Raw genomic sequence first — 6000 nt, 5'->3', positions numbered from 1 at the left:
AATACAGAAAAAGCAGGTTAAAGTACAAATTTAAATTAATGTTTTAGCCCACAGAGGTAGATGAAATTTACCCTAGACAAAACGAGAAAAAGTTTGATGTAACCAAACTAGCTGATTTTGGAACTAACCAAGATACTTTCCCAGATATTAGTGATTGCATGTGGGAACCTAGGAAAGACAAGGAAAGCTGTATGAAATGAGAAAAGGCAGAAGTCTTTACAAAGGGAGAAGGAAAGATGTGAAGATGCTGAGCATCATAAACTAATCAGTCTATAAAAATACTGTAATGAATTACTGAACAATCCACGTCAACAGCCTTAAAGATAATAAAGTGATAAAAAAAAGCAACAAGGGTGTGTCAAGAACAGCTCACTTCACACCAAATGAATTCATTTCTTTGACAGGTAATAGACATAAGAAGCACAGAAGGAAGAAGCAGAAGGCTGTATTTCTACCACAGTAAATGTTTGTCATTGTCCACGTGGTGTTCCTGGAGAGAAGCAGAATCTTGATGTGGTCACCATCAGGTAGATAAGGTTGGCTGAATTAGTTTCAAATCTGCTTATCAGTGACTTCCCACCAAACAAAAACAGTATCTCAAGTGGATGTGATTCTGCCTTGGGTTTACTGAATCCAGTTGTATTTCATGTTTCCATAGTGACTAGGACGGTACAGTAGAAATTGCCCAGCAGCACAGAGATGACATATTACATGGCTAGGGAAAAAAAGGAAATACTGGTTTATTCTGAGCTGGGGACATTTCTGATGGTGCCTTCACCACCTGTGCCCCTTCACCACTATGGGCCCCTAAAAGCATTCTAGTCACATCTATATTGCATTTTGTATTTATTCTGCTTCTAAACCCTCTTGCTAAGCCTGGGATCCATTCCGGTTCTCCTGTGAAATCAGAGGTGGAAGGATATTGCTTGTGCTGGGTAGTTTTGAAGAGGCATATGGTATTGTGAAGTTGATAAATGGACCTATGGATCTGACTCAAAGACCACTTCGGATAATACAAGTGGTAGTGGTATGCAGATGGGTGATAAAAGCCTTTTGGACAGATTCTGAAAGACTTTATCACTTCCCTAGAAGAATGATTGAAGTATTTAAAGATCAGGTTGAACGATAATCTCACAACTGCAACGCTTTTTACTTTAGTGGCAGTAGTCTTCTGGAAGTAGCTCCACACTTTCATCATTAATTTACAATAGCACTGATCCTCAGTGAAGGAAAACTGGCTGCAGCACTACTTGGAAAAACTAAGTTTGTGTCTGATTTATAAGAGATCATGGATCTGGCTCTACCTGTTCAAATATTAATATATCCATCCATGTTGTGTGAATATTTTACCTGGGAGTATTATAGGAGTTTATAAGATTTTATATATATATATATATACACACACACACATATATATGTGTATATATATATATATATATATATGTGTATATATATATATATATATACACACACATACATACATAGAGATATATATGTGTGTATATATACACATTTCTGGTTTATAAGGCATCTTTTATTGTAAAAAAATCAATCATTCAATAGAATTGGGTTTACTTTTGTTTTTACTGAACATGGGTATATATCATACACTCAGGATTTTATATCAAAGGCCAATAACCACTAAGGTCAAGTTTAGGGGCAGGACTTCTTTTAGTTACTGAATCGTACCTATACTTTTTGTTAACTTCAAAGTGAAATCACCTTTACTTCTTCTCTTGATTTTTCAATCACTGGCTGCCCAGAAAAAAGGCCAAGCTTATTCACAGGCACTAAGACACAAGAAGGATGAGCAGAACTTTAAAAACTGGTCTCATTCGCTTTGACCAAAAGCTTGGGCAACTCAAGAAAATTAATGAACCTAGGTTAACTTCCAGGTTGACTGTCTGAGTGTTGTGAAGACTCTGCCTCTGTGAATATTGCTTCAGAAAATGTAACTTCTTTTTCACAGGTACAAGAACAGGATAAAAGGTAGGAAAAAGAAAGCAGTATTTACAGTTGATCTTCTTTTCACTTAGCTCTCACACACAGTTGTGATTCATTATTACCAATAAGGGAAAGTAAGATCATACCTTTCATGAGTCATATTCCTTTTTATTGTGGATTTCTGTTTTCGATGTTTTGTTTATTGATTATCCTTTTAATTCCTTGTGACAGAGATAAGTTTAGCAGTAAAAAGGTCAGTACCAGATGTGCTTTCTCCTCATACCTTCCTTTGCATTTTTGAACTGAGTTGCAAATCATGTCTTCTTGTTGGCAGTAATGCTGGAGTGAGAGGTTCAGCTCAGTCTTAAGTGCCTAAAGTTATGGAACATACATTGTTTTCATCTTTGGTTGAGAGATACATCTCATCAAGCAGGCCAGATTGCATAGACAGGTATGCAAGTCGACTGAGGACTTACCTTTAGTCTTTACAGTATGAAGATCTTGATCAGCTTTTTGGCGGGGGGAAACCAAAAAAACCCAAACAAACCCCCCAAAAACCCCAACAAACAAACTTAACAAATTTTATACATATGAACATAAACTTCACAATTTAGCCCTGATATAACTCATCTGGGCCTCCCAAATCACACCAGAAATTATTCAGCCATACAGAGGTAAGGCTGAAGGGACTCAAAAGTATTCACTGACTTTGCATGCCTCTGTTTACGGTTGTCTGGCTTTAAAGACTTACCAGCAGGTGTCTAATTTAGGCTACATTAAAAAAAAAGAAGAACTCAAAAAATGTGAGGGACTTTTTAGAAAATATTTCCCCAAGTAGCTTGTACAAGGATTTTGAGCGAGCCAGTGCTCAATTCAGAAAGGACAACCAAGGGCCCAATCCAAAACTGACTAAAGGATACAGTCAGCTTGTATTACTCTCATGCTGTCATGCTCCTGAGAGTGGCAATCACAGCATACACCAGATTAAGTGATGCATATGTTACAGGATTCTGAGGCACAGAGGTGATAGTTTTCATACTGAAACTATATATTGCTTTTGTATGCACCTGGTATGTGCTTCTCTAAAATGAAGAAGGGAAAAACAAACTGAGTTGGTTTTGATCCATTTAATTCCTGATCCAATACATCATGATACAATCCTGAAACGAAGGAAAAAACCCAATCTTTAATCTTTCTCATCTAGTCAAGAGTGCCCGAGGAACATACTGTACTCATTTTGACTAGTACGTTGAAACTGTACCTAGTTTTTTAAATTTTCTCAAACTTTCTGAAAAATCATTGTCCCCTGGATACCAGCCATTGAAGTATTCTAGATTTCTACTCCAGTTTTCATCTCCTTCAAAGACTGATTGCACAAGATTAAAAAACTCAAAATATTTTAGCCTTTTTTTGTGCATGTTTCCAGCTCTCGTAAAATTGTTCACCCCTCCTCACTGGCTAATGGGGCTTTAAAACTTCAGTTGTCTTGTCTTCCTTAAGATTTTGTCAAAGATTAATTAACATGGCTTGAAATGAATCCTTTTACTTAATGAAAGAAAGTCTGTATTTTAATTTATTTTTCAAGTTAACACCAGGAGAGTCAGCATATGAAAATAAAATATTTTAACAAGATAGACAGAAAGACAGTTTTGGAGAAGTTAGACTAATCACCTGACAGTGGTGGAGTGCAAACAGAGGGGAGAAAGGAGGTCAAATGTACATCAGTTTCTCACACCTGTGAGAAAGTAGGTGTGGGGAAAAGTTCACTTAAGAAAAAATAGGGAAATGTAAAAGTCTGTAAGACACTGAAAACGGGTTGTTGAACTCCCATCCTTCCCAACCCGTTTTGTTAAAATAATAGAGGACAATATTTGTCTGCCTTTTAGTAAAGGAAATTGGGGCAGATTAAGAGGTTCTCTAACTCTTCTACAAAGATAGAGGAAGAAAATTCCCAGGATCTTGGTTATTATATGTATTTAACTAAGCACAGAATTTGGCCTAATATTTTTTGTTCCAAGAGAGAATTTATTTATGTATTTTTTAATGAAATTTTTACTCAAGCAAGATAATACCCAACTTAGAGCAAGTGTGAAATCCTCCCTAGGGATCTGTGCTGCAGAGCACTGGGAGGTAAGGTACAAAAAAGATGCCATGGAGCACCTCTGCTCTTAATTCCCACTCTTGCATCTACATGAGCAAGTAGGGCAGGCATGGATGTGCTGCATGGCACATTGATGTTGATGGCCCAAAGTCCTCCTGATGGATGTTACGTGAGGTTTCAGTTTGTGAGCAGCTGGAGTCCAGCACCAGGTGCTGAAAGCTCCTGCCAGGCATCCCCAGCTTGCTTCCAGCTGAGAGAACACCCAGCCTCTGCATTCCCTGGGCACAGAGCAAGTGGGGTGGGATGAGCAGGGCATTCCCTTGGAAGGCGTGACTGTGAGGTGCAGTGAAAGCCCCGCGTGTCCCCTCGCCCGCGGCACGCTCGGGTGGGATTGGAGCAGGGACACCCACCAGCCAGGCCCTGTCCCAGCAGGAGGAGCAGGTGAAGAAGCACCAAAGCTCTTTGGCCAGGCAAGCTCAGGCATGAGCCAGGCCCTGAACGGTTCAGTTGTGTTCTCACTGAGGCACTTCTCAACACAGGCAGAGAGATGCAGAAGCTTAGGCCATGACCATCAGTGGTTTCAGGACTATGCCTTTTAAAACATTATTCTACTGCCTAAGCAACATTTTAGGGACCTGTATAGTAGTTCAAGTAATTTGCCTGAAGCCACGACAGCCATTTGTGGCAGAACAGGGAAATACACCTTCATCCCCAGAGGCTCTGGCTAACACCATAACCGCACCGACGTCCTTCCTCTTTTCTCCTTCCTCCTGGCTGGTCAGAATCAGCTTGAAATCACAATGATTTTGATCACAGAGAGATGGGGCTGTGAGAGGCATTGCAGTTAGACAGCTCTCCCTGAAATGGAGACACTTTGATCACAAAAAGTCCATGTGGCACATAACCAGCTGGACTGAGCCCACAGTGGTCTGTCAGAGATGAAATAGCTGCAGCCATATAAAATAAGAGATAGCTGTGGGGATGCAAGAGGAAAAAGGTGGTGGTGAGGTGAAGAGAAATGCTGGGAAAGATATTTATCCAAAAGAAAATAAAAGTCTAAGCTGTCATCCTATTGTACTCAATGGCAAAATTTCCACTGACTTCAAGACAAAGGACTAGCAAGCCATGCAAATGACTGCAGAAAGCGGCCACCAGTGTGCAACTCTGTCACTCCCTGAGCAGCTCCGAGATACCAACACTTTGTTTCATCACAAATCAGCAGGACAAGTTAAATATTTGATTTTTTTTTTTCCAAACTGAAATATTCTGTTATATTCTGAAATATACTTTGCTTTCAGTATGTGACAAGATTTATTTTAGGCCTTGAGGTTTGGCTAACGCTATGATAGAAAAAGCTGCAATAGTAAGTATAGAGTGCCCTGCCAGTTTACAGAGTCACAGAATGCTCAAAGTTGGAAGAGACATTCAAGATCATCTATTTCAACCATCAACCCAGCACTACCATAATCACCCCAATACCATACCCCCAAGTGCCACATCCAGACACCTCTTGAACACTTGCAGAGATAGTGACTCCACTATCTCCCTGGGCAATTTTTTCCAGTGCCTGACCAGTCTTTCAGTGAAAAACTATTTTTATAATATTTAATCTGAACATCAGTTTAGTATATCAATATACAGAATGTGAAGATTGAAATTATCAATCATTTTTGTAATTTCTTGCCAAAGTATTACAAAAATCGGTAATTCACGTTACTTTTTCCTTGTTTAATTGAACAAGCACTTCAAGATTTCCACCCTACTTTCCATTCATTACTTTTTACAGGCTGTACTTGTATGAACAGGAATTTTAATCTCAAAACATAAAGCTTGAATTTACAAAACTCAGGCAAGTTACCATGCTCAAAATCTTGCTCCTTCTAATGAAGGAGACTTGCCAATTAATTTTAATGAAATTGCACTGGTACCTACTACCTTTCACAAGTTTTGGATGA

Source organism: Camarhynchus parvulus, chromosome 3 (genome assembly GCF_901933205.1).
Source record: "Camarhynchus parvulus chromosome 3, STF_HiC, whole genome shotgun sequence".
NCBI lineage: Eukaryota > Metazoa > Chordata > Aves > Passeriformes > Thraupidae > Camarhynchus > Camarhynchus parvulus.
Note: the sequence above shows the minus strand (reverse complement) of the source record.